The 27,818-nt window shown below is 50.8% G+C and overlaps 2 long non-coding RNA genes across 4 annotated transcripts; one reads left to right on the top strand and one right to left on the bottom strand.

Moving 5' to 3' along the window:
• The first annotated feature begins 8,006 nt into the window (after positions 1–8,006).
• Positions 8,007–18,843, top strand: LOC138917854 (uncharacterized). Its single transcript, XR_011426430.1, has 4 exons — positions 8,007–8,143; positions 8,538–8,699; positions 10,260–10,339; positions 18,082–18,843. It is a non-coding gene; the product is annotated as an uncharacterized lncRNA (long non-coding RNA).
• LOC111768085 (uncharacterized) lies at positions 17,404–26,970 on the bottom strand. Of its 3 annotated transcripts, none has more exons than XR_002800120.2 (3): positions 26,813–26,957; positions 26,582–26,728; positions 17,404–19,045 (listed from the first exon to the last, which is right to left on the bottom strand). It is a non-coding gene; the product is annotated as an uncharacterized lncRNA (long non-coding RNA). The 3 variants fall into 3 exon arrangements; XR_011426429.1 differs by lacking the exon at positions 17,404–19,045 and adding an exon at positions 21,816–22,511 and having other exon boundaries at positions 26,813–26,970; XR_011426428.1 differs by lacking the exon at positions 17,404–19,045 and adding an exon at positions 21,824–22,211 and having other exon boundaries at positions 26,813–26,951.
• Positions 26,971–27,818: the final 848 nt, after the last annotated feature.

Below are 27,818 nucleotides of genomic sequence, written 5' to 3'. Positions count from 1 at the left end.
ATGACAGAACCAGGCAGATAGATGTTATAACTGGTTCAAAGGAAAAGTCAAAACAGCACCAATTTACATGGAGTAAAGGAATGTTAGAGATGAATTGCAAATGAAGACAAGTGTTTTTTTTCCTGCCGACGGAGTGGTGGTGGGAAGAAGTCAAATCTACCAGGTAGGACAGAATTTACATATCTGTCAATTAGCTACAACTTACAGAGTTGCAAAATAGCTTAAAGATAATGAATAGGCTTGAATCTTATAACCCTGGAAGGTATGCAATGGATAACACATACAGATGATTCAGTTTTCCACTGAAACACAAAATTGTTTCTACATAATGTTCTTAACTCAGGGGAGACCCCATTCATTTGATGGATGTTTCCCTCACACCAGCTCCTCCCCACCCCCACCCGCCTCCCTCCACCTGGCAGGTAGGCTGGGAGCAGACGCCATTTTTACAATAGGTGGAAGGAGAGTTGGGGCCTTGAGTTCCAGGTGTGACTCATCAACTAAGAGCAGGAACAGCATGGCCTAACCCTCGACCAAGTCACCTAACCCTCTAGGTCTCTCCCTTAAAATGAGGAGCGACAACAATGGGTGCTAAGTTTCTCTAGCTCTAAAGTTCCAGAATTCCAGGGAGTCAGAAGATGTTCATAAATCTTAAAGTAGCCCAAAGACTTAACGGCAAGTAAGCGGCAACCCACAGGTTGATTCCTGGCCCCAACATGTCAGTCACCGCCCTGGGGTAAACAGCAAGTGGGATACTATCTCTGGGGTTCCTCCTTTGTTTGGTGTTCCTACCCACCCGCCTCCCACCGCCACTCTAACAGTTTAGGGCCCCTGATCGATACTGTCGCTTTGATTAAGTGACTGAGATCCCTCTCCCACGTGGTCTTCCAGGAAGTGATTGGCTGGAGCGGGAGACTGCGGATCTTTGAGCGGGTCTTTGTGGCGATCGCTCTCCCCACTCCAGAATCGCTGTTTTCCTCCAGCTGTGGGCCGACGAAACGACTCTAATGTGGCGTGTGGACTGGGAGACATCCAAAGAAGGTTCAGAGAGGCTGTGGGGCCGGCTCGGGCTACACCCCAGAGAGCCACGCTCCACCCCAGGAATGACCAGGACACGTGCCACTTCAGGGGCGCCCCCGCAGGGCCCAACGGGGCTCCTCATTGGGCCCCCACTGCTGTCCCAGCGGTGCAGGGAAATGCGTGAGTCACCCTGGGGGCGGGCTCGCCAGAAGCCGAATGCCTAAGGAGCACGTACAGGACAAGTCTGCCGTGGGCCTGTGACGGGGGCTGGGCCGGCGGCGGGGGACACCCCGGGAAAGCAGGATCGTCCCTTCTCCTCGCCCGGAGTCTCCCGGCGCCAGGAGCAGGAGGGGGAGGAGCCACACAGCAGAGGGGGGCAAAGAATCGCGTTTACAGTCGCTTCCAGTCCTAAATTCTCCCTGAGACTGCCAGAAAAGATGCTAATGAAAGACCAATTGTCTGGCCAGAGTGTTTTCTTCGGACATCTGCCCGGGGAACAGGATAGGAAGCCCAGAAGCAAGGTCACCAGCCCTATCCTATGGCAACACCTTTTGCTCGCTACTGACCCCTCCTGGGGTGATGGGGCAGCTACTGGAGGTCGGGAGGCAGCCGAGAGAAATAAAATTGTCCCGGACACCACTACTGGGTTCTCAAACCCAACCGCTGTTGGAGGATGGATCCTGCCTAAACCTGAGAGGCTCAAACCTTGGCAATTCCCTTTCCTCCAAGGGGCCCCGAAAGCTTTCACACAGGACTTCTCTTTGGCCTGAATCTCCCTAACCTTTTGTCCTGGAGAAATGGAGGGGGGCATTGAGGACCTTTAGGAGAATGAAATGAACGTAGCTGGGTGTCAGCAATGTCACCCTAGTGGGGGAGCAGAGGGAGAATTGGGGGGCAAGGCTAGGGTCAGCCAGGGGTCCTTAACAGTTATTTATTGACGTCCTACTGGGTCCGGACACCCGCAGGGGCCCGCAGCAATAGCCCCATTGAAAGATCTGCAGGAGAGATGGTTGGAGAGAAGAGGATGGGGCCTCCTGATGGGTTGGGTGGGGGAGGGGCTGGAGAGAGAGAGAGTGAGAGAGAGAGAGCGAGAGAGCGAGAGCGAGAGAGCGAGAGCGAGATCGAGAGAGAGAGAGAGAGAGAGAGAGAGAGAGAGAGAGAGAGAGAGCACGAGCGCAGAGACTAGCACCACCTCCCCCTCCACACCCTTCCTTTCCCTGGAGGGTTGCTTTTTGCTGACAAAGTAAATGCTGACATCCTTCCAGCAAAATGGGATTCTAAGCAGAGGAGCAAGTGCAAGCCACGGAAAAGAGAATGCATTTTGAAGCGAATATGTTGGGAGATGGGTTAACTGCAGTGGCTGAGAAGAAGGACTGGCAGCAGTCTGTTCAAAGACCAGCTTGGCCACTACTAGTCTGGGACCTTATGCAAGATGCTTTGTCTCTCAGCCTCAGTTTCTTCACTTGTCAAGAGAGAATATAACACCTACCTCATGGATTTTTTTATTTTTTGTTTTTAATGATTAAGTGATTTAAATTGTTTAGTGCCTGTCACTTCAGGAAATAAAAGGTTAAAACAAAAAGATGAGTAATAAGCAACCGAATGCTATAAAAATAACTGATTGATTGTTACTATGAGCCAGACGTTGTACTAAGCATTCTCCATAATCTCATTTAATCTTCTCAGCAGCCCCATAACGTAAGTACATTACGGTAGGTCTCTGGTTTACGATTGAGGAAACTGAAGTACAGAGAGCCTAAGACACCTGACCAAGGTCACACAGCTAATAAATGGTAGAGCCAGGACTCAAACTTAGGTCTGTCTGACTCTAAAACCATGGACTTTTTTTTTTGAGGAAGATTAGCCCTGAGCTAACATCTTCTGCCAATCCTCTTCTTTTTGCTGAGGAAGACGGACCCTGAGCTAATATCCATGCCCATCCTCCTCTACTTTATATGTGGGATGCCCACCACAGCATGGCTTGCCAAGCGGTGCCATGTCCCACCTGGGATCTGAACCCGCAAACCCCGGGCCGCAGAAGTGGAAGGTGCGAACTTAACCACTGTGCCACCGGGCCAGCCCCTAAAACCACGGACTTTAATGATCACACTGATGGCTTCACAGCACATACAGGTCAAAGTGTAAAAGAAAGCCCTTGGCCTGAGCTACAGATTGAAAAGTTGTCAGGTTGTCAGGATTTGATAATAGTTGAAGCTGTGGTTGTAGATGGAATTGTCCAAAAGAAGTGTATACAGTTGAGAAGGAGAGAAGGAAACACCAACACTTCCTCCAGTGCAGACAGAGGAAGAGAAGCCCAAAACAGAGACTGAGCAGGAGCAGCTGGAAGACAGGACAGGGTGAGGTCAAGGGAGGAGGGTGGGCTTCAAGGAGGGGGAGGTCAACAGGAGCACACTGAGCAGCCAGCTGTGGCTTGAAATGAGTCCAGTAATGGGTCCTTGGAGAGCTTGACAAGAGCAATGGTGGGGCAGAGGCCAGGTTGAAGGGAGAGTTAGAAACAGACAGCAAACAAGACTCGTATGGTCCTGAGGGAAGGAGGGAGAGAGGGCGATCGCTGGCTCTGGGTGCAGAGGAAAGGAGGGTGGCCTCTGGGTTTCTGATGAATGCATTGGGATGGAGAAAGACTTCCTCCAGCAGCAGGAAAAGATGCATCCTGAGCCAGAAGGCGAGAAGATGGGGCGCCTTGTGGCCAACAGTCTCTCTTTTCTCTGTGAAATTAGAGGTCAGCTGCAAAGGGAGTGTGGCGGGAGTTGGGTAGGCCATTTGAGAGCCATGGTGAAGATTTGAAACCAGCCCTGTGGTGAAGGAGGCGAATGGTGCCAGGCCAGCCAGGCCCGGTAATGGGACTGCCAAGCCAGGGTAAGCTCCGGTGTGGAGACTGGAGACCGTGCACTGAGAATGGCCTCTGGTCACATTGTTGGGTGCTTTCCCCAGCAGCCTCACCAGCCCCCGATAGGGTCACTCCCCACTGCAGTTTACCCAGCACAGTTCCAGTTGTAGCACTTAAAGCCTGGAATCCCAGGAAGTCCCCCAATGCAACCAGGCAAACCTGGACAACAGTTTGTTACCCTAGCTCATGTGTGGCAGCAGCGAAAGTAAAGTTGCATGGACCCGTGGGTAGCTTCGTGGGTAAGCGTGTGGAAGGGTGGCAGGGAGTCAGGAGTGGAGGGAGCCAGCAAGAGAAGGGTGAAGGTGACCTGCTATGCAAGGGTTCTGGGAGGAACTGAAAGATGGCAATGACGGGAAAGAGTAGATGGAACTGGAGAGACAGAAAGGGCCATGGGACTGAGTTCCCCAGGAGAGTGGACTTAATGTGAAAAAGGATTTTAAGAGCTGGGAGGAAGCAATGAGGATGCTTTGGGCTGCAAGTCACAAAAACCTGACTCAAAGTAGCTTAAACAATATGGAGATGTATCAGCCACATAACAGGAAGGGCAGGTTTAGGGGTGGCTGATTCAGTGGCCCAACAATGTCATCAGAGAATCATGTTCTTTCCATCTCTCTGTCCAGCTACCTTCACTGTTGGAGTCATCCTCAGACTAGAGGAAATGGTCAGCTCCAGACATGACAACGTAGAGTGAGAAGAAAGACTGTCTCTTCCTACGAGTTTCTCTTAGAAACAAGGACCTTTTTCTCAGAGGTCCCCTAGTGGACTTCCCTTCACCTCTCATTGGCCAGGACTGGGTCACTTACTTATTCTAGAACCAATTGTTGGCAACATAGGCCAATCAGACCCACTCTGGAGCATGGGGTGGGGTCGGCTTCCCTTGAGGCACGTGGCTGCATGGGGGACAGACCATGGAGCTCTGTTAAAACTGGAGTTCTGTTAGAAAGAAAGATGTGGGGGTGGTTGCTGACTGCAAAACCAATAGAGTCCATCACAGACAGTAGTGGGCAAGTGGGATACGAATGCTATTGATGCTATATGCTATGAATACTATATGAGATATATGCTACATGCTATATTCATCTGTGCTGTGAATGCTATATGAAATATATGCTACATGCATATATGCTATGAATGCTATATGAAATATATGCTATATTCATCTATGCTACGAATGCTATTGTGAAAACTATTCCACCTTAGTTTTTTTTTTTTTAAAGATTTTATTTTTTTTGTTTTTCTCCCCAAAGCCCCCAGTACATAGTTGTATTTCTTCATCATGGGTCCTTCTAGTTGTGGCATGTGGGACGCTGCCTCAGCGTGGTTTGATGAGCAGTGCCATGTCCGCGTCCAGGATTCGAACCAACGAAACACTGGGCCGCCTGCAGCGGAGCGCGCCAACTTAACCACTCGGCCACGGGGCCAGCCCCATCCACTTTAGCTTTTCACCTGCTCAGATTTTCACTGGCTCTCTTCTGCTATGAGATGCATTACATACTCATTAGCTCTAACCAATATGGCAGGAAACCTTTAATCATTTATTCACAACAATCCTTAGCTCTGGCCAAGCATGTCGAGCCCCTGATCCTAGAACACACCTTGTGTATTCTTACCTCCTTGCCTTTCCCGGTCCTTGGAATATAGCCTCCCGCCCCTCCCCCCAGCCTTCTAACAGGTAGCTAAAGCCTACCCATCCATCAGGGCCTGGCGCAAACAGAATTGCTTAGCCTATAGCCATTAGTGCCCTGAAGAAACTTCCAGACCATCCAGCCCAGTATCATCTGTCTTCAGGGATCTCCCTGTGTAGACATAGCTCCTGGAGAGTGGGTCCAGTTTTACACTTCTCAGGGGTCCTCTTAGCCCCCAGCACAATGACTGATACACACAACAGATGCTCACTAAGTACTTATCGACTGACAGGTTAATCAATAAATGCTCGCAGACTGAGGAGCGAGTGTAGCCCTCCCTGCTTTTGAATCTGCAGACTGGCTCTCAGGAGAGAGAGCTGAGGAAGGTAGGGAGGAGAGGCTGGCTGTGAACCCAGGAGGCACTGCTGGGCAGCCCCGGGATGTGAGGGTGGGGAACAAAGCGATCACAAAGCTGAAAGGCGCAGAAATTAGCACCCCTCAAACAGACATGTTAACTGGCAAACTATAACCCTTGACTGTCTTCTAAGATACACTTTGGTGTCATCTCTGCTAAAGTGAGTCCGTCTGCTGCCACCCGTCACTGGCCATTTTTATCCCAACCCTTAAGGTGGGGATCTTTGGTGGGAGGGAGATGAAGAGGCATCCTTGGAAGAGCCCACAGAGACCTCCCTGCCTTTCTCTCCCCAGAGGGGTGGGAGCCTCTGGGGTCCTTTTCATTCCTGATGGCCGCAGCAGCAGGTCTGAATCTCCCCTGATTATTTTGGATTCCCAGAGATCCTGAAAGATCCCGAGGATTCCGGATCCACTCTAAGCTTCACGGATAGGTCTCCTTTAGTGATTAGCAGTCCTGGCCAGGCTTGTTTGTTTTGAGAGTTCAGCAGCCAGTGAGCAAACGTTTGCTGAGGGCCTACTTATGTGGGGGACACCAGAGCAAGCACGAGAGAGAATCCCCTAGGAGGAGGTCACAGTGCAGTAGAGGCCTCAAGGTTAACGAACACCTGCAACGATTAGCAAATGATGTGACCATAATGATCTGTGGGCTCAGACTGTCCTGGTCTTCCCGGCACCATCCGCCTCCAAATTCTCTTCAACAACTTCACCACCGCAGCCATTGGGGTGGACGCCACCAGCCAGGAGAAGAGGAGGTCACTTCTCCTGGTTACGAGGTTGTAAGGGGAGAAATAGGGGGCAGCAAGGTCATGTTCCAGCTTAGGGGGCAGCCAGCTTGAGAGGGGAACACGAACCTAAAGAAAAAAAACATCCTGGGGGCTGGCCCCGTGGCCGAGTGGTTAAGTTCGTGCGCTCCACTGCAGGCGGCCCAGTGTTTTGTTGGTTCGAATCCTGGGTGCGGACATGGCACTGCTCATCAAACCACGCTGAGGCGGCGTCCCACATGCCACAACTAGACGGACCTACAATGAAGAATATACAACTATGTACTGGGGGGCTTTGGGGAGAAAAAGGAAAAAAATAAAATCTTTACAAAAACATCCTGGAGACAGGTCAGGTGGGGACAGACGGACAGGTGGAGTTTAAGTCCCTAGTTGGCCAGGGCTCCCTGAGCCCCCAGCTCTAGCTTGGAACTTCCCTCAGATTGGTTATGATGGGGTTCAGGACACGCTACCCCAAAATATGGCACCTTGGCACACTGAATATTTTAAGCTGAAGGAGTTTGAGAAAAGGCAGAGCAGGAAGGTCACTCTGACCCCCTCTTCCCTGAAACAGGCCAGAAACCCCCATGTGAGAGGTGCCCCCCATTCCCAGAGGGAAAGAGCATCCTTATCTCTGAAGACAGGGACGCCAAGAAGAATCCTGCAAACAGGACTTGCTGAGTGTCCCCCAGCGCACTCCTCTCCTACTCCTTAACCTGTCATATTCCTCCATGACCGTCTGCTCGTCATCAAACCTAACAGAAAATAGGTACCCAGCTCTAACTGTTTCTTCCGTTCAGACCCGAAGAAACATTTCCTTATGAAGCCTCCCGTGTCACGTAAAACTTCTATTAAGGGGGCCGGCCCGGTGGCTCAGGGGTTAAGTTCGCATGTCCTGCTTCTTGGCAGCCCGGGGTTCGCCACTTCGGATCCCAGGTGCGGACATGGCACCGATTGGCACGCCATGCTGTGGCAGGCATCCCACATATAAAGTAGAGGAAGATGGGCATGGATGTTAGCTCAGGGCCAGTCTTCCTCAGCAAAAAGAGGAGGATTGGCAGATGTTAGCTCAGGGCTAATCTTCCTCAAAAAAAAAAACTAAAAAACTTCTATTAAATGAATTTATATGTTTTTCTCCTGTTAATCTGTCTGCCAGGGAAGTTGCAGACCCAGCCAGGGACCCTAAGAGGGCTGAGGAAAACATATTCCTCCCCACAGTTACAAGAGCCAATGCGTCCCCTGCTTTTTCCTTTTAGGTAGTGCAGGCCAGGTCCCCACCCTGCAGTCAACGGAGCCCCAGGAACGAACACAATGTCTAGCCAGGGCTGGAATAATTCAGGAAGGTGGCCTTGAAGGATGGAGGGGAGAGAGAGCAGCCCAAGTGGAGAGGAGGACAGGAAAGAAGGCTCTAGAGAGACGTGAGCAGGGACAATGGCCAGACAGGCTGGAGGGTGGGTCTGGGAGGGTGCATGTGGAGGCTGGGGGCAGTTGGACAGGGTGCCCGAGTGAAGCTTCTGTCCAGGGATCCCTGGGCAGGGAGCTACGGCTCCTGCCGCTGGAGGCAGGCCCTGAGGACGCCTGGCCTCAGCGCTTGCTCAGGGAGGCCGGCAGCTGTCTGCGGGGCCGGCCTCCCTCGGGCACACTTCCTCTGCACGGGGTGATCCCTTCCCACTGCATAAAGCGGGGCTCGGACTGTGTGCTCAGGTTACGCCCAGCTCACCGGTGATGCCATCCCATAGCTGGCTTTGTGTCATGTCCATGTTCTGTTCACATCCCCTCCAACCGTTCTATTCTTTCACTTCTAACCCTCAGCTTCTCTGATTTCCCATTTTTAAAATGTCTGAAAACTTGCTCACCGTCGAGACCCCTGCTCTGGGGAGGAGGAATGGCAGCTAAAGGACCTGAAATCTCTACTTTTCTGAATCTGCATTGGACACCCCAGCCAGCAGCTTCTGAATCGTAAACCAGACAAAGGCAAGGTTCTGGATGTTCTCATGGCAACCCTGATTTACACCCCAGAAGGAGCCTTCTGGATAGCCTACTGGGTCCTGGGGGGTTTTCACTGGGCAGTGTTTGCATCAAAGGCCTGTTCGCCAGCGACCTCAGGGATCTGCCGTCCTGAGGCGGCCCTCCTCCCTCCCTGCCCCACCCACCCTCTGACCTCGCTCCTTCCTGCCCGCACCAAGGTGGGGCCCAGTCACCCTCCCCCACTCGCCCTCTGACTCAGTGGAAGCCGGTGGCCACTTCCCCCCACCCCACCCACGCTCACATTCCAATGGCCAGCTCACTCGCTTCTTGGCACTCGACCCACACCCACCAGGCCTCTGCCTAGAGTAGATAGTCCTCTTTTTATGGGACAGTTTACCACCAGGGCCAGCCCCGTAATGGCAGGGGTCACGTGTGCCTCAGCCTCTGCGTGCATGCTCTTCCAAAGCCAGTAGCTGATCTCTGTGTATCTTCCTTTTGACCCTTGATCCACTTGGGACATTTTGTTTAAGGGACTAGAGACTTCTTCAGTGTGGTACCTAGCACAGTGCTGACTCAACATATGTTTGAGGAAAGGAGTTTAAAAAAAGAGAGAGATTAAAAATGGAGAGTACTCTGGGGGGGGGCGGGGGGGGCGGGGAGGAACCCAGGCTTCCCAGCACCTCACAGATGCCACACCTCCATAAGGATAAAGGTGGAAGTGGTGACACCTGGGCTGAAGCCCCAGCTCTGCTACTCTGAGGTCTCTTATGACTGCCTAGGCCTCCGGTCCTCACCTGTATTCTGGGATGATGGGTCTGTGTTTCATCAGCTCCAGGATGGCCAGGGTTTCATCTTTTCATATCTCTGAAACTGGGCTAGGTCTTCCAGTTGAGACAGGAGTGGGGACTTGTATTACTGTTTGCTGCAGTGTCCCTGCCTGCAGGAGGAGCCCACATCTGGCCTGTCGCGCTCAGGGGTGGCCAGGTGACTCACTCTGGCCAATGGAGTGTGGAGGGGAGTGACATGTATGACTTCCAGGCTGAAGCTTTAAAAGACAGTGTGGTGGGGGCTGGCTCGGTGGCATAGTGCTTAAGTTCACATGCTCCACTTTGGGGACTCAGGGTTTGCGAGTTCAGATCCTGGGCACGGACCTACACGCTGTTCATCAGGCCATGCTGTGGTGGTGTCCCACATAGAAAATAGAAGAGGATTGGCACAGATGTTAGTTCAGCGGCAACTGTCCTCACGCCAAAAAAAAAAAGGGAGATTGGCAACAGATGTTAGCTCAGGGCCAACCTTCCTCACCAAAAAAATAAAAGACTGTGTGGGGTCACCTCAACAGGCAGCCAAGCTCCAGATGGAGGCTGGTCCATGGGCCTGGATCCCACAGGGAAGATGATGTGCGCTAAGCTGTACCAAATGGGCATTTAAGGGGAGAGAAACATAAGCCTTTCTTCTCTCACCATTGAACTTTGGGGTTCTGTGTTCTGACAGCTCAGTCTAGCATATCCTGACTGGTATGGCATCTTCCAGTTAATTGACAGGGTTTTTTTCTTTCTTTCTTAGTGGTACATAATGGTGCAACTCACAATCGATGGCATCGTCGATTGGATGAAACACAGCAGTACCTCTCACAGACTGAATGGGTAAGTCCACGCACCTCACTTCGCACAATGCCTAGCCCACAGCAAGCGTGCAATTCCCGTCAGCGCTTGTTGTGTTTCCAGCCCTCTGCACATCACCAGTGTTCATTACGAATTTGGAGTAATGATCTGATGACCAGAAAGCCGGCAGCCCCCTCAGATCCCTTGTGGGCTGAGAAAAGGTATAAATAAGTTCAAGAAAGTCACGACTTTGGCCCTTGCCGTGAGGGGCTCTTTGAGGGAGGGGGTGTTTCAGACGGCCTTCCCGGAAGCCAGCCCCTGAAAAAGCCGCTTGTTTTGGTAGATACCTAAAAATGCTGATTTTTTTTTTTTAAAGATTGGCCCCTGAGCTAACAACTGTTGCCAATCTTTTTGTGTGTGGGTGCTTTTTCTCCTTGAATCCCCGCAGTACATAGTTGTATACTTTAGTTGTGGGTCCTCCTAGTTGTGGCATGTGGGACATCACCTCAACGTGGCCTGAGGGCAGTGCCATGTCCACGCGCAGGATCTGAACCAGAGAAACCCTGGGCCATGGAAGCAGAGCGCGCAAACTTAACCACTCGGCCACAGAGCCAGCCCTGATTTTTTTCTTATTAATTAACAGTTTGTCATCTGGGATATGAGAAGGTGGGAGAAACTACTAAATTGTAGGATGGCAAGCTTTTGGTGCAACAGAATAAAGAAACTCCGTACTCTTTTAGATGGAGCAAGATATAAGAATCTTGAATTTTTGCAGCATTAGGTATCAGCCACAGATCCAATCTGAAGATAGCAGACTTCCAGCTAATTCCTTACGCTCTGTTTTGGACCCCTGTGCTTTGGAACAGCAACCAGTCCTGTCTCTGACTCTTCATCGCCACTGTCCACCCCTTCAGCATCCACCGCCCTGAAGCTCATGCTACCTGCCTGCCCCCTCCTTCACTTCCTCCACTCAGGAAGATGACAGAAGCCATTTATCTGAAAGTATTAGTGACATATGCATTCCTTTCGCAGGAGCATTGGTATTTTAAAAGGGAACCTAGGAAGTGAAAAGGAAATTACAGGACAGTGTGTAGGGTTGTGTTAGGGATCTGTTAATTGCAAGAAACAGAAACAGAAACTCACTCAAGCTGGCTTGGGTTAAAAAGGAAGAAGGCTTATTTTTAGGAAACTGGAATCCACAGGAAACTTGGTGGAGATAGAGCAGTGTGGCCTTGAGCGAGCTCCCCTCTCTGACTCTGGGGTTTTGTAGTCCCTCATCCCTCCTGCCTGTGTCCTCCTCAGTCTTTACTCTCAGCAGATGGCTTTTTTCACTCAGTTGTCAGCTTGTACATGGCCCATCACAGCTGCCCTAAAACGGTGGCCCCTGCACCTCGTGACTACGGGACTTTCTCTTTCAAGCGCCAACACCAACTAACCAGAGTTTCTCTGATGTAATTGCTAATACCTGAGAGGGAGGATCTGGCTTCATGCAGCCTACAGCTTGGGGTCAGTTGACCACATCAGGTTCAATCAGCTGTGGTGCTGCCACTATTGGGCAAGTTAGTTTCTCTAAAAAGACAGCATGGTTGGTATGTCATACAGAATTTGGTTTGGCTGCATGTGGCAGAATACCCAAAATAAAAAATAGAAATGTATTTCTTTCTCATCTAAGAGGTGAGCAGTCCAGGAGTGGTATGCTGCCTTTTGATCGCTACCTTGGTATGTGACTTCTGTCCCCAAAGTTACCTCATGATCCAAGATGGCTGCCGAAGTGCCATTCATCACATCATGTTGGGTTGCAGGCTGGAAAGAGGAAAGGAAGAAAGACTAAAGCTGTTTCCTACTTCCTGCTGAGTCAGCTCTCTTTAAGCAGCCTTATCAGGAGTCCCACAGAACACATCCATTTATGTCATTGCCTGAACCTAGTCACCTAGTCACACCTACCTGCAAGAAGGTCTGGGAAATGGAGGTTTTTAGCAAGACACATTGACACCCAGAATATAATTAGAGTTCAGCCACCAAAAAAAGAAGCAAGAATGGGTACTGAGCGAGACTCAGAATCTCAGCTACAGGGACTGGCCCGGTGGCACAGCGGTTAAGTTCTCACATTCTGCTTTGGCGGCCTGGGGTTCACAGGTTCGGATCCCATGTGTGGACATGGCACCGCCTGGCAAGCCGTGCTGTGGCAGGCATCCCATATATAAACTGGAGGAAGATGGCCACAGATGTTAGCTCAGGGCCAGTCTTCCTCAGCAAAAAGAGGAGCATTGGCAGCAGATGTTAGCTCAGGGCTGTCCTTCCTCAAAAAAAAAAAAAAAAAGAATCTCAGCCACAGTTGGGGAGGAACTATAGGACATCTCTAGCATGTTTTTAAGTTTCCTTTTTGTGTAAGAAAGATGTGTCACTTTGGAAATTAAAAAAAAAATAAGTAAAAGGACCACTTTGGAAAAAACGAGAAAAACTCTGGAAAAGAAAGATCAGTGCTTAACCCAGAGGAATAATTTCTGGAGGTGGAATTTCAGGCACTGGAGAGACGGTGGTGTTTGAGGAGTGGGAGCTGAGACCTTGCCAGGGACCCTTGTCACTCCACGTGAACATGTGGAAGGCCTGCCCCGTCTGTGGGAGGCCTCCATAGGCACGGACGTCCACTCCCTCCTGCACTGCGTGTCTGTCTGCCCCTCCCTTCTCCATGTCACGGTGTCACTCACGGAGGTGGAGTGTGAAACTCACAGTCCACTCCAGTGAGTGAGTCATGCTCTTCTCTTTATCTCACCACAGTCACCCTCTAGGCAACCACCTGAGAGCTCTTTCTAAAATGAAAGCAAGTCCGTCCCTCCGCTGTTTAAATCCTTCTCAGCCTCCCTGACCAAGGCAGGGCAACTCCCTCCCCATGGGGCCCTTCCCTTATTTTCAGCCCCGCCTTCTGCCTCCCTTTGCCCAGATCCAGCTTCCAAGAAGCTTCTGTCCCTGGAATGCTCTGCCCCTAATTCGCCTACCTGGCAAACTCCTACTTTCCCTTCAATGCCCTGATCACAGCCACCTCCTCTGTGAGGCCTTCCTTGATTGCCCACAGGCATGGGCCTTTTTCTCTTTCTTGTGTTCCTGTGACCCTTTGTGTACCCATCTCTGCCAGCAGGTCTGTCTTCTACCCCTGAGCATGAGCTCTTTCAGAGCAGGGACTGGGCATTATTCTTGTCTCGATGCCAAGCACAGTGGAAGGCAGGAGAGCATAATGGTCACAAGCATAGACTCTGGTGCCACCCACCTGAGTTCACAGCCAAGCTCTGCTACTTACTGTGACTTAACATTGCCATGCCTCAGTTTCCCTTCCTGTAAAAAGGGGATAAAGCTACTTCCTACCCGACGAGTTTTGTTGAAGTTTAAATGGGGGAGCACATTCAAAGGGTTTGTCACTCATTCTGACTTATTGCTGTTATCTTTACTGTTTCTGAGTCAATGTCGCAGGAGGGGCACACACAGCCCCAGCTCCATGATTTGGGGCAGGCAAGACCCTGTCTCTGCGGGATGCAGGCCCATGTTACTCAAAAACATTTCACCGCAATGACATCCTGGTATGGCGACTTCCTGGAGAACTTCAGGGAAGTTACGAAACACGGTCCCTGCTTGAAGGACCTTGCGTATTTCCTCAGCCCTTGTGCCTTTGCTGCCTTTGCCGGAAGCACACTGAGCAATCCAGGCGGAGCGCTGGAAAGGCTTGGCTGGCAGGGTGGTGCCCAGAGCCGCAGCAGGAACGGGCTCTGGGGGAGACGGGGCTTTCTAGGCATGGTGGAGAAGCATCGTCTGAGGCCGGCAGGCTTCGCCATGCTGAAGCAGAGTGTGCGCCCGCGTGGCGTTTATGTGGGGCTTTCTATTGCTTCCGTCCTGGTGAGGTTCAGTTGATCCGCATCACGGAGAGACGAGGCGCAGAGAAGGGAAATGCTTTGCTCCACCAGGGTGACACGGGAAGTTATTGGAGAGGCTGGACTAGATCCTTGGTTCATTCAATAACATATATTTATGGAGCCCGCTCTGCGCCAGGCCCAATTCCAGCTGTGGAGGACTCAGCAGAGAGCAAGGCAGACAGGGTCTTGACGTCCCCCCAGTGGGGACGGCAGACAATAATCCAGGAAGCAAATATATGCCATATTTCACTGATTCACTGATTCTAGGATGCCCCCCTCCAATAAAAAATCTCTGGGATCAGAGGGGGTGCTTCTTACAGCTGGTGGTATGTCTTCAGAACATTTTTTCTTTGATAGTGATACATAAAATAATGTTGCACCTCACAACTGATGGCATCTGAGATTTAATAAAATATAATAATATAATTCAGGGGATGGCATCCTAGCCCTCCTTGATACTGATTTATTTTCCATCCAAGCAAGTTACAGTAGAAACCCGAAGCCTGAAATGAACAATGATTTCTCTGACTGGTCTATTTCTGGGACTTCTTTAGAATATTCAGCTCTTTCAGTTATATTTTTGTGAATACACTTTCCTTTGAAATCAACAAAGATACTGTCTGTAACAGTAAGGAATTTGTTTGGCTGCAAATAAGAGAAAATCCAACCAATAGTGACTTACACTAACTTGCGTACTCCTAGGGCTGGTGCAGCTGCTCAAATAAGTCATCAGGTACCTAGGCTTCTATCATTTAGCTCTGCCAGCCTTAATTCATGACTTTAGTCCTCATGGTCACAAGATGGCTACTGCACTTCCTGGCCTCACACCCATGTCTCAGGCAGGAAGAAGGAGGAAGGGCCAAGGGCTTGTCAGTCCATTTTTTTTTTTAAGTCAGGAAAACAAGCTTTTCCAGAAGTCTCACTTGGCTGACTGCCTCCATCTGGTAGGTCAGTGTGGTGTCATATGCGCACCCTGAGTTAGAAGGTGGCTATGCACAAGGGAGTTGTGGAGGAAGATGAGAAGCAACAGTGTCTGCTCTGCTGAAGAAACAGCACAACGCAGCTCTCATGAGCGCGCCGTGTGTTAAGTGTTTGAGGGCACTGGTGGTGGGAATCAGGAGGAGGAGGGGCCCCATTTCCTACTCCTGAAGGGAAATCGCTAAACAGATGTGTCTCACCTGAAACCGTGACAGAAGCCAGTCAGCACATGTTGAGGCAAAGCCTGGGTTTCTTCACACTTGTCTCCAGAGATCTGGCCAGCTCGAGGAACAGGATGGTCTCAGAGACACTGGCCACATGTTACTAACCACTCACTAACTCCAAATACGAGGGAAACAGACATTCCAGATCAGGGTAATGAACCCCTGACTCGGAGCAGAGAGGCCTTTCTTCCCAGAGAGACGGAAAGGACTCCATCAAGAGGACAGTAGCCCACAAGGGAACAGGATTGCTGATAGGGAGCCAGAAGGTGGGAAAGTCTCCTTGACCACATGCCAGTGTCCTGAGGGCAGGACGCACCTTGGGCAAGGCCCGGCCAGGTGCTTGCATCCAGGGGAGCGGGAAGTGGGGCTGAGTCGGGTTTGGGGGGGGAGCCCGGGGAGGGATTGGCTGTTGGGGGAGCAAGCACATTAATAAAGGTGTCGCCTTTTGACTACCTTCTTTACCAGTCTGGTGGTCTTGCTTTTCCAAATATCTTCTCATCCTAGGTGTGTCAACCTGTTAATACGAATCCTTTTGGAAAGGGTTGACAGGCTGTACACACTCACAAAACGGATTGATACCTACAGTGCTAGATTGCAAAAACGGCCACAATCCGTCACGGCTCCCTTATGCTCGCTGCTTTGCAAGTTGACTTTGCAGCCCTTCCCACCAAGAGCAACGGCCATTTCCCCGCTCCCTGAATTCAGGCTGCCCTGGTGACTTTCTTCGCCTGGTAGAAGGCAGTGGGTGTTGTTTATGCAGTTCTGAGCCTAGGCCTCAAGAGAACGTGCCTGCCCCTTCTCTCTCTGGAAATCATGGGAACAGGCTGGGCTAGCCTGCTGCAGAATGCAGGGCCATGTGGAGCAGAGGCGCCGCCCCCACGGAGGCCATCCTAGACCAGCCGGCCCCAGCCCACCAGGCAGTCTACTGCAGAGCCTGCCAAACTGCAGCATCGTGAGCTAAGGAACAGTGTTGGTTTAAGCCACTAAGTTTTGGATGGTTTGTTAAACAAAGAGCTAACTGACACACGTAGTATGTGCCAGACACTGGTTAGGTACTTTCTGTAATTGACCTATTTCTTTGAACAATGTTAGTACCTAGCAGTGTGTAGAATATGAATTTTGGGGAAAAATAGCCCCCAGCTGGCTCCTCAGTTTGCTTCTGCCTGTTCTTCTGTTCTGATTGAATTTCTGTGTAGTCATTTGCTCCAAGGAGCTTTCAGCCTCTGACAAAAGGACCAGAATGTTCTGTGATAACCCCCTACCATTCCTCAGTCTGCTGTCACTTAAAGGTAGGTGGGGTGAGGGAAGTGGCACTCCAGCTGGAATCCATCCAGCTTCTCATCCTGCAAGCAGCTCTTTGGGGAGCTTTCTTGCTGTTTTTAAGCAACTGTAGGTTCCTAGATGTCAGGGACCAAGAGACGATCCTTTAGTGCACTTCTCAGACAGTCCTCAGGCACCAAGGGAGGAATGCGAGATACTCCATTCTTTCTATGCAGACAGAAGCGGGAGTAAATGGAAGGTGGTAGCTTAAAGCCCTTGGCAGGATGACAGTCACGAAAGCAGTGACCGTGGTAAGTGTCTACCTAGGGCAGCCTCACGCCCAGCAGGGAGGTGCAGCCTCAGGCTGGCGAGGCTGCTGCCTGGATGCGGCCCTCCTGCATGGATCTCCTCACTCTGCTCTTGCTGTGGGATGCGAGGCACAGTTTGCCGCAGGCCCTTGGGGTAACAGACACTTATTTAAAGTCAAGGTGTCTGCCAAAAGATAATAGCTTTAAATGTAAAATTACAAATCATTATGGGTAATGTGATGCAAATTGCAATAGAAGCATTGGCGGTGTTTTACTTTGACTTCATTTTTGCTTTTCTCTCACTGCCAGCCTTGTCTAAAGCTGCTGCTAGGGACAACTTATTCACACACCATTTACCCTTCCGCTATGGTACTGATATTGTCCACTCAGGGAGGACAACAGTGGAGGCCAAGGAGACGTGGGGGAGCCCTCTCTTCCACACAAACTTTGTTTATTTCTAAGAAACCCAGTTTTCACTTTTTTGACATCAGTTTCCTCATTTACCCTCTAGACAGAGCCTGGACGTGTTCAATTTCCGCTGGGAATTGGACGTCAATTTTAATGGTTAATCCAAAATTCATTCTTCGCCTCATCAAATGCTAAGCGAAGGCTTTTAAATAACCAGTTGGCTGGATTTGATTCCTTTACAGTCCATGAGCCTGTGATGGAGGAAGAAAGACTCGTAAGCACCCTGGTCCTCAAAACCTCAAACCTGGGTTCTGTGTTCTTTCTTCCCAGGGACAGGGGATAATTGAAAAGTGGTCACCTCTCTACCGCTTTCCGGTAGAGCCCTGGGGAGATAGCTGTTGCTGGACTGAAGGTCTGTCTCTGAGCAGCAAAGCCAGGAAAGAAAGGAATAAGCAGCAAGAAATACAGAAGTGTTAAAACACTCTTTTCAAATGTTTTATATCGAAGTTCTTTCAAGGAAGGAGGCTCAAATTGGCTGACCATTCGGTTCCTGAGGGAAGCCCTGCCAGATGTATTCCCAAACACAGCGGACGTCTCCGGGGTGACTGCCCAAAGGACTTTGGACAACGGTTTCCAGTCTTCGGGGTTTAGAACTGTCTCCTTGCGGGGCTGTGTGGGTCTCACTTCATCTTCCTCTTTTTCAGCTCCCCGGTGGCCACCTGTTTCCGAGGAGCTCAGCACTCATAATGACAAGGAAACCTAGAGGCTGAAAATAGAGCTGATTTCCCAGAATCTCAGGTACCGAGAGGGGTGGGGACTTCTTGGACATGAGTTCACATTCGCTGATGAAACGCAGCTGTCATGTGCCCCACAGCTCCGTCCAGCTCCTGGTGACAGGGAAGGAAGCCAGTGTCGCTGGGAAATACTGCAGAGGTTTTCACGCGAAGGGCTGAGCTTCCACACGCTGGAAAGGTGGGCCAGACTCAAATGAACCTGCCGCTTGGACTGCCTTTTCTAAAGAAAGTGCTCCATCAATTCCTAACTGTGGGAACTGCATTAGATCAATAGCCCATAACTCTCATTTTAATGTTTGTCACCTGAGCCCTGGAGGTCATGTGAATGAGGTCTGTCAGCCCAGGCAGGTCCTCCCTGAGACCACTGGCTTCTGCAGCACACTTCAGATGGGTGTGAAACTGGTCATTTCAAAAGAAGCTTTGTAACTTGTCCAGATGGTCCTTAGCCCATCACATTATGCACAACCTAGCAGCAAGGTATCCTCAGTTATTAATACTGCTCACAGCACACCTGAGGCAGAACATCTCCGTCCCCAGCTTCTTTGCTCACGGTGTTGACCCAAGAAAATAATAATAGCAAACATTATATATTAGTTTTCTATTGCTGTGTAACATAAATTATCCCAAAACTTAGCTGCTTCAAACAACAATAAACTTTTATTATCTCACACAGTTTCTGTGGGTCAGAAATTCAGGAGTAACTTACCTTGACAGCTCTGGTTCAGGGTCTCTTACAAGGTTTTAGTCAAGATATTAGCTGAGGCTGCAATCATCTGAAGGCTTGACTGGGGCTGGAGGATCCACTTCCAAGATGGCGCCCTCACTTGCCTGGCAGCTTGGTGCTGGCTGTTGGTAAGAGGTCTCAGCTCCTAAACTATGTGAAAGTATTACTTTGATTAAATTTTTAAAATATATATTAAACTAGGGGCCGGCCCACAGCCAAGTGGTTAAGTTCACCCACTTCGCTTCGGTGGCCCAGGGTTTTGCCAGTTCAGATCCTGGGCACAGACTTAGCACCACTCATCAGGCCATGCTGAGGTGGCATCCCATGTGCCACAACTAGAAGGACCCAAAGCTAGAATACACAACTATGTACTGGGAGGATTTGGGGAGAAGAAGAAGAAAAAAAAGATTGGGAACAAATGTTAGCTCAGGGCCAATCTTTAAAAAAAAGAAAAAGAAGAGAAAGGCTTAAAATCAATAATCTAAGTTAAAAATATATATATATATATATATATATATTAAACTAAGTAAATAAATATTCATGAGGAAGGATCTAAAACCAAATTTCCCTATCGTAGTAATTTTGTCTGCTCTGCTTTATGCTGCCACCTGTCTCCCCTGGGTACACGTCTGTCTCCCCCATGAGCTGCATGCTCCTTGGGGTCAGGAGCCTTGGGTTTTTCATATTTCTAGTGCCCTGCCACCCCTTGTCCCTGCCCAGCTCCTCTTCCTTCATTGCCCAGCATGACACATACACAGAAGGGGCTCAATGTGAAGGGAATTCAATAGAATCCCTTTCTACCTGTAGTACATTCTGCAGCGGGGAAAACACTGACTCCGAGGAGAGTCTCAACCCGTGTTCAATTAGAGAAGCAGAAATATGGATCTCAACTGTGCTGGTTTGATTCCCTCAAATGGACTGATAACATCAGGGGAGCAGAGTTGGGTGGATGGCAGGCACAGAGGAGCAGGAGCAGAGAGTGATTTCTTTTCTAAGATGGGTCAGGAGCTTCACTCCACCTGGAGTCCCGGGCAGAGTGGCCATGTTGGAAGGTGGCTGGCCATCCTCAAACGTGGTTCTGAGGGCTGACCTGCGGCTCCTCACCGTGGAGAAATCGGTCCCTGGCAGAGCCGTGGGAGCACAGAGCGAAACAAACCCTTCTCGTTTAAAAAGGAAAATGTGTTCTCTGCCCCCCAGACTACTCCTGTGGGTTCATCTCTGCACCAGCCCTGGCAGGAAGGGGAGGAGGAAGAAAAAGAGGAAGGAGGGGGCGTTTCCTCTCACAGACGGGGCTGCCAACGCAGCAGCTGCTCTAAGAGTCCTCTTCTCTGTGGGTCTTCCAGACAATACGGCCCTGCTACTTGCCCAGAAAATACTTTGTCCGGTGGTGCTCCCACTCGAGCATGTGCTCCTCCCTGTTCCGGGTCCCACATCTCCATTGCCGCCTGGCCAGCCTCTCCAGGCAGAACACTTCCCTCGCTGCTCCCCACTTGGCCACCCTCCTTTGTCTTTGAAGGCCCGAGTAGGTCAGGACTCCTTTGGTTTTCCATGAAAGAAACCCACTTCGCATTAGCTTAAACTAGAAAAGGAACATGTGAACAGAATTACTGTATGACCTGCAATTCCACTCCTAGGTATATACCCCAAAGAACTGAAAACAGGTATTCAAGCAAATACTTATACATGACTGTTCATAGCACCATTATTCATAATAGCCAAAGGTAGAAACAACTGAGATGTCCATCAGAATGGACAAACAGAATGTGGTATGTATATCCACACAGTGCACTATTATTCAGCCCTAAAGAGGAATGAAGTACTTAAACAGTCTACAACACGGATAAACCTTGAAAACATCATGCTAAGTGAATGTACTCCATGCCACTGAACCACACATTTTAAAATGGTTAATGGTTAATTTTATGCTATGTGAAATTTACCTCAATTAAAAAACTAAAGAAAGAAAAAACCCAATCCTTAAAAAATAAAATCTAGTGACAATTTGGGGAAAAAAGGGATCTATGGGCTCCTGTAAACGAAAAGTCCGAGATGGACCCTGCTGGCTTCAGACATGTCTGGATCCTGGGGCTTGGCGATGCTTCAGGGTTTTGTCTCCATGTCTCAGCTCCTTGCTCATCTCGGCAGCCCTCATGTGGTGGGAGCCAACGACTGCTGCCAGTTCTGGTGTCACATGATGCTTAGAGAGCAAGAAAGGAGACTTCTTCCTGCCTTGGTCATGTGTCTGTCCTTGGACCAATCCAAGGGTCAAACCCTTGACCAGGGTTTGGAGACTTCTGACTGATCTGGCTCCAGTCACATGGTCACCCCCGTGGCCAGCCCAGAATGGGGTCGGGGAGAAGGTATGAGGTCAGCGCCACCCAAAGCTCACGGGCTGAATGGGTTACTGTGGATGGGGAAAGTGTGATTCCCCAAAGGAAAGTATGCTGGGTAGCAAAAGTAACCCTCCACAGAGCCTTCAACGGGCTTTCTTGCCTTCTTGGATGGCCCTCACCTCTCCCCCCACCACGTGCCCAGGCTCAACTCCCTCCCAGTGTCTCAGCCCACTGGGCCCACTGGGACCTCCCTTGCCAGCACCACTCCATTCAAGAGCAGAATCCAGCTGTGTAGGTGGCTGTGTTAATGTGCTTAGTCTTTACAGAGAGTGAGTTGGCACTGTGTGCTAAATTTTGAACGTTCTTATCTTTTGACCCTGCAGTTATGGTTTTAGGAATATATCTTAAGCAAAAAGTCAGCAAGGGTGCAGAGACCTATACACATAGGGATAGCCTCTGAGTAATTGCTGATAACAGTGAACATAGAATAACGTAAATGATCATCAGCAGGGGAGGGGTTAAATAAATTACGGTGAAGACAAATGAAGGACTGCCATGCAGCTGTTTAAAAGGACAACACAACAAGTCACTTAGTGACCTGAACATGAAATTTAATTATTTAAAAAAGGATACAGAAAGAAAGCATAATATGACCTCATCTTTAAACAACATAACCCTTGTAAATGAGAGGGGAGACCACAGGGTTCAGTCTCTATTTAGACTTAGTGCATAGTTTAATGGGCAAAATTAATACAAAATAAATTCCATTATTTAATCACCTTTCTGGAAGAACATTAAAAAGACTTCAGGGGCCAGCCCGGTGGCTCAGCGGTTAAGTTCGCACGTTCCGCTTCTCTGCGGCCTGGGGTTCACCGGTTTGGATCCTGGGTGCCGACATGGCACCACTTGGCATGCCATGCTGTGGTAGGCGTCCCACATATAAAGTAGAGGAAGGTGGGCACAGATGTTAGCTCAGGGCCAGGCTTCCTCAGCAAAAAAAAGAGGAGGACAAGCAGTAGTTAGCTCAGGGCTAATCTTCCTCAAAAAAATAAAAAATAAAAAAATAAAAAGCCTCCAGGTTGTAATCACATCGGCCCCTCTCAGAGGCTCCTTCCTCCAAGCCCAGTTTTCTCTGCCCTGTAGCTGCTCCACAGCCTCGAATGGGCTACAGTCTGAACACGCTCCTGACTTTTCCCTGCTCTGGACCTCTTCCTCGTCCCACTGCATTGCTTTGTTATGTAGATAACTTAGCTCTTCTCAGCACGTAATAACTCTTCCTCTCTCTAGAAGACAGAAGTGAGGGGAAACCGAACAGACAAATTCAGGATTTTCTTCAGTGGGCAGGGGGAGGAGAAAGCCTAGGACCACTCATGTTAATAATTTTGTCTCATGTAAAAACATGTATCTGCACGCACAGAAAATAGTACAGGAAAAATATACAAAAGTGCTATCAGGGCGACCACTGTGTGGTGGGATTGTAGGTGATTTTTTTGCTCCCTTCTTTATACCTTTTGTCTGAATTTCTTTTTATAGATCATGTTCTACTTATATTCAGAAAGAAGCTTTTTTTTTTTTTTTTAAAGAAGAAGGCTTCGTACTGTGGCATATTTCTTTTTATTCCTTTTTTACCCCCCAAGATCCAGCAAAGGATAAAGAGAATTGAGGCACTGAATTCATCCTCAACACAGAATGATTTTTCTTTTTTCTCTAATTTTAGAACTTTAAAAAAGTAACTCCCCTTCACACATTACAGGAAATATGAATAAAAGAACATTGCTTAGTAGGTTTATAAATTTTATCCATAACATGCTACTGTGCAGATTCATTTGAAATAAAGCAGGCTGAGCCCAGGCGTAAGGACTAAGCTCGTTCTGAGGGCCAAGGTGAGTCCCTCCACCGCCTGGGGCTGGGGGTGGGGGTGCCGCTCTCCCTCAGCAGCTGCCCCTGCAAACTCCCCTTCTTCTAGTGGAAGCTGACCCATGCAGCCTGGCCACTGGGTGTTAGCGACTCCACGCTGCCACGTTGAAGTTTCCACAGCCCCTCGTGAGAACCTCCAGTGGGTCTGAGTGACCTTGGCCTTGGGCAAAGCCAAGCGGGAACTCCCCCTCTGCTGACTTGCCCTGTGAGAGCTCTGGGGTCTGAGCAGGGTAAAAACTACCCCGCTGCCTATTTTTCTCTTCCTGCTGGGTCCCTCCTCAGCTCCTCCGCCACCTCCCCTGGGTCCTCTCTGGCCAGCTCCGTTTTGTGTTTGGGCCAAGTGGGAAAAAAGCATTTGGCTCTGCTCCTTGTTTGTCAGGAGTCCAGCATTACCAGGGGTCTCGCCTGGTTTCAAGTATTTCCCGGTGCCTTTCCTTGCTCCGTAGTCAAGTTTCTAGCCAGGATTTCTTGGCTCTGGGAGAGATTGAGTGCCTGTCTGAGCCTTCGAGGCCTGTGTTTCATTTGCAGCCGCCTGGCTCTAACTGGGTGACAGTCCTGGCCCTCCCCATCAGTGAGCCCATCCCCTCTGCTTGGCCAGCAGAGGAGGCCCTTTGTGTCGTCGTCCTGTCGCTTGGGAGGGAGGAGGCTCCTAGTTTCCGTCCCCAGCCCTGTGTCCTGGGTTTACTGCCATCCCACCTCAGGTTCAGGGGTGGCACTGCCTTCCAAGAGCGAGCAATTCCTGCCTGTCTGCAAAGCAGGAATGCCAACCCCAAACCGCCCCAGCCCCTAACTGTTTCTAAGGCAGACGAGGACCTGCTCAGCACCTGGTGCTTTCCTGCTAGAAACTTCCAGCTGTTCTGATCTTTCACACAGGGCTTGGCAAGGCTGAAAAGGTCTGGAAGCAAATGAATTCAGGAAGCCTGCAGAACATCAGGCCCGGACTGGTGGGCCTCTCCCTCTCCCTGATTAAGGAACCCTCATAGACTCCCCAGTCACTTCCTGCCTTTGGATCCATCTGGGGCAGAGGGCCTGATGGGACCACTAGCCCCTGGAGTCTAAGCCCCAGGGAAGAGCCAGCAGTTTACCGTTGTGACACCATGCCCCAGGCAAGGTGCCCAAGGGTTGCCAGGCCAGTGCAGAGAAAGGGTGTGAGCCAGGGCTGCAGTTTCCAGGAGCCAACTTGGGAGCCTGTTAAGGACATGGGCACAGAAGCAAAGAACCTGGGGACCCTGATGTGTCCTCATCACCATAGGTGACCCATGCCCTGCCATCCTGGGGGTGAGGGGGGCTGTGAATGTCCAAATAATGCATCCTTGACAAAAACTTTCTCTCCTCCTCTTCTTTCAGGCTATAATGTATTTCCTGAGCTCTCGTTTGCTATTCTTTTAGGTACCACGATCACTGAAGGTCCCACTAAATACCCAAGTATTTGTAGCCCATCGACGGTAACAGTCAGGGGCGAGCAATTATAATCATCCGAGGAGGAAAAGGGCACTGTTGGTGAGGTTTTCCTCTTTGCACGTCTGACACCCTAGTAAGTAGGTAAGAGATAAACCAGTAGTTGGAAAGGCGCCCTGCCTGTGTGCCCCATCCTGTCAGCCCAGCATGGACTTCCAGCTGCCTCCCCCAGGGTCACTAAACCGCCCCAGCTGACTTCCGCCTGGGAGCGAGCGCAGCAGAGGCCCGGCTGGGGTGTTAGGGAAAGCTGGGTTAGGCGCTGCCTTTGAACCCAGGGAATCCCCTGGGTAGCGAGTGGGACCGGCGTGGGGGTGGGAAGAGCTGCAGTTCTCATCTGCTGCAGGGCGGGCGGGGACAAGTCACAGTGACTTGGGTTTGGCCCGCCCTGGCTAACACGAGGACTGTTACACCCTTCACCTGGTTGGGTCCTCACATCGCCCCGCTCAGAGGGGGTAGGTACCACCCTCCACTACAGATAAGGAAACTGAGGTTCAGAGCTTCCAGGACTGCCCAAGGTCTCTCTGCTGGCAACCCCTGAGCAGGGCCTGGGTCCCCAGCGTCCTGTCTCCCGGGCCGGGGAGGGGAGGGCTGGGCCCTCTGGGTGGCGCAGTTGCCTTCCGGCTCCGCGCCCGGAGGCGGCGAGGGGCGGGGGCGGAGGGGCCCGCAGCCGGCAGGCCCTCGCCCCCGGGCGCCCCCGCTCCAGCCCGGCCGGGGCGGCGCCGCAGCCAGCGGCTCCCGGCGGAGGCTTGGCCGCGGCCATTGGCCGCTCGGAGGCGGGCGGGGGGGCGCGGGCGCGGCGTCGGGTTACTGGGCGCCCGCGGCGGCCGCGGGGAGGGGCGCGCGGCAGCTGGCGGGTGGGGGCGGGGCGCGCCCGGGCAGAGGGACCCCCCCCCCCTCCCCTGCCCCCAGCACGGGCCCCGTCCTCGGCCTTAAAGGGAAACCATGACCGCATTTGTATCCAACTCCATGAACAAACAGCTGTGAAGCGCCCTGACGGGTCAGGTGCTGTGTTGGACTTGAGCGGGTGCAGAGTGGCATAGCTGGGGTTCTGCCCGGACTCGCGTCTAATTGAGGCAACAAGATATTCACACGGAAGAACGCTGAAGACAGCAGGAAGTAGATGATAAGGCCTAACGGAGAAGCTTGAGCAATCAAAGTTATTGGGGTTCCCCGAAAAGGAAGTCCAAACACTCCTCACCCCCAGTCCCCCAGGGGGAATCTGGGAAGTTGCCACAAAGGGGCTGCCCTGATGCCCGCTCCGGGCCTCCAAAGCCCAGGGAAAGCAATCCCATCGTGCCTCACGCCCACCCACCTCAGCCCCACCCGTACCCCACATTGCTGAACCTGCCAAACCCTACGTGGTGCCCACCCTTCCTTCGCTCCCAAACCCTACTCCGTGCTTCTACTCTGAGTCTCCTCCAAGACTAGGACCCTGGCTTCCTTCTTCCTGAAGCCAGCCTGTACCCTGAGGACACTGCAGTCTCCATAGCCCTCTCCAATAGAGGCTGTTTTACCCCTCAGGCCATGCACTTGACGGCCTGGAGATGTCCTCACTCAGCATTGAAGTTCCCAATCTGTTTCTTCTTCCACCTTCAAAAACCCAGCTCCTTTGGAATGCATTTCATCAGGGTTTACTACCCACCGCTCCTCCTCCTCCTAATTAGTGTCACCTTATCATCCTCTTGGTCACTTTCTCTGTCCCTTGATGATTTTAGCACCAGGCTCTTTCTCCTCCACTGTCATCACTCTTGGTGACCTAGCATCAATGCTAGTGACCCATCCAACACCCTGGCCCATAAGTCCCTTGAGTGCCTTAGCCCTAGTAATACATTTTTCTTGCCCCACCTTAGCTTCCTGGTCATGCCCTAGACCTCAGAACCCTGAATGTCTACACCATCCTTAAAATCTCAAAGATCCCACCCCCTGCCAGCCCTCCAGCTCCCTCACTCCCGTCCTTCCGCTCCACCAGTCCTCCTACCAGAGACTTCCAGGCCATCGCTCTGCGGTTTCTTCAGGATTTATCTCCCTTCAGGTCTTCACTTCTCAGCCAGCTGAGATTTCATAATCCAGCACGCGAAATCCCCTGCAAACACTCTTAACTTCCTTGCGCTGTTCTCGGATCCACCTGGAGAAAACCCAACTGTGGTTAAATCACACTGTTTACTTCACACCTGCAACGGAGCAGTTGAACCCTGCCGAAGAAAATTACCCAGCTCCTCTGGATGGAGTCACCTCACATTTATGGCATAAATTTCAAATGGGCATTTGAACTGCTGGACAATCCTACTACGGTTTCTTAGAAAATTCCTTTTCCCTCTCCACAGTGCAACCATTTCACACTTTCTCCCCTCTCTGCGTATTTTCAACACCCCTTCCTCTTTCGTTCTCGGTCTGACCTCAGACTATCCTTCATAAAGAAAATAGGTACAATCAGACCAACTGCCAGATCTTCCCACCACCAAAGTCACGGGAATGCCTGCAGCTCTGCACCCTGCCCGCCCATCTGTGGCCAGCCCTTCCATCTGTGCCCTGGGCCCCTTCCCCTTTCGCCAGCACCCGTATTCCCTTTCTTTCAGGCATCATCAGTTTCTTCCTCTCTACTGGATCCTTCCCACTGAAATAAAACAGGACTTAATTTTCCCTAAATTTAAAAACATATTAGGCTTAGCCTCACATCTCCTTCAGGCTACTGCACCATTTTTCTGCACCTCTTCAGAGCAAATGTTCCTGAGAGAGTGGTCTGTATACTGACACTCCTCTTCCTCACCTCCCATCCTCACCTCCGCCCACTCCAACTGGGCTCTTAGCCTTACCATTCTATTATAATACCTCCTACCAAGAATGCCAGTGACCTACGTCTTGACTAGATTAGTGGCCAGTTCACGGTCCTTGTCTCATCGGGTCTCCCAGTGGCAGTGAACATGTTTCACCACTCTGTGGTGGACTGAATTATTGGTCCTAATTCTTGCCACTCCTCCCTGTGTCCATATCCCTTTCTGTGACGTCGCAGTCCCTCCCACTCGAGGTAGAGTAATCTTTCCCGCTCTTTGACTTTGGGCATGGCTGCCTGACCCATTTTGGCCAATGGACTGTAGGAGGAAGTGACATGGTGCCAGTTCTAAGCCTGGTCTTAGGAGGCATCTCGTGTTTCCACCTGCCTACTTGTGCCAGTATTATCACCATGGGGGAAAAAAACCTCACGTAACTGACCTGCT

The sequence above is a fragment of the Equus caballus genome, chromosome 15, assembly GCF_041296265.1.
Source record: "Equus caballus isolate H_3958 breed thoroughbred chromosome 15, TB-T2T, whole genome shotgun sequence".
Classification (NCBI taxonomy): domain Eukaryota; kingdom Metazoa; phylum Chordata; class Mammalia; order Perissodactyla; family Equidae; genus Equus; species Equus caballus.
The sequence above is the reverse complement of the archived record's forward strand: the minus strand, read 5'-3'. Positions and strand labels throughout refer to the sequence as shown.